This window comes from Camelina sativa, chromosome 11, assembly GCF_000633955.1.
Source record: "Camelina sativa cultivar DH55 chromosome 11, Cs, whole genome shotgun sequence".
Classification (NCBI taxonomy): Eukaryota; Viridiplantae; Streptophyta; class Magnoliopsida; order Brassicales; family Brassicaceae; genus Camelina; species Camelina sativa.
The window spans coordinates 25,838,285-25,839,603 of NC_025695.1; positions in this window are offsets into that span (position 1 = coordinate 25,838,285).

Here is a 1,319-nt window from a genome sequence, read left to right on the forward strand (position 1 = left end):
AAAATGGTTGATGGGTTGACCAAAACCAAACCAAATATAGTTAAAATGATTTTGAATACCAAATTAAACCGATTTTTCTTTTAATTAAATGAGTAAACCGAATTAAACCAACCAAAATAAACAAAACCATACCAAACTCTCTCCTACTTCATCTTCTTCGACTCAACTTCTTTCTTCTTCTAATTGATCGACTGAAGAAGAAAATAAACCCAGATTGAGAGAGAGATAAACCCAGATTCGAGAGAGAGAGATAAACCCAGATAAATGAGTAAACCCAGATCAGAGTTTTTGTGTGGTTGTCGGAGTTTCATGTCGTTGATAGATTCTGTTCTCATGCTCCAGATTTTTCTGATTTGTTTCTTTTGTTATCATTATTATTTTGTAAGATTTGTATCGGATTTTGGGTTTTGCTAAGCTGATTTTAGAAGACAACTTAGAAGAAGATTAAGAAAGTTGATGGTGTTATTTTCTGGATTATTATAATTTCTGGTTTTCAAGATGAAGAAGATTAAAATTTCTGGTTTTCAAAATTTGAATAATTGGAGATATATATATATATATATATATTATGTTTTTTTTCAAATATATATATATATATATATATATTATGTTTATGATAACTAGTTTATGTATAAAATTACATAAACTTTGATGACTTTATAAAATTACAAAAAGTCTAAATTTCTGATTATGATATAAAATGGATCAACTCATTTAATCCATTAATCCATTAAGCTATATGAGTTGTGGGTTTGTAACGCCTCCGAACCGTCCTATGACCACGCAGGCCATTGGACAGCCACGGAACGCCACTATGGGAATTGCACCAAGGTGATCCAGTCGAGGGACGGAAGCTGCAGACTTCCCGACCGGTCCTCCCTAGCACAATTCCACCCGCAACCGAGACTACTTAGGCTTTGCAACCCTTGCGGCCTGGTGCATTGTGTTGACCCGGACAAGGTCGAGTATCATTTGTAAACTTGCCATGCTTTTTCCCGAAAACCGAATATATTACTTCAATTGTTTATTACATTGAAAATAAATCATTAAAGCAATATATAAAGATAGTCGGATAATTTATCATAAATCACTTATGAAAATATAGGGTTTTACAAAGAACACAGAAAAATCCTATCCGGTACCCTAATGTTTGCTCCAGCTCTAGACTCACTTAAGCTTTCCTGCAAGACAAAAAGATATCATGAGTAATCTAAGATTACTCAGTGAGCCTGGGTACCCCTTTCTCCTAAACAAGATTCTACTTTCCCCAATCCGCCTACCCCGGCAAGCAAAGAAAACAAGCAAGTAATCAAAGCAAG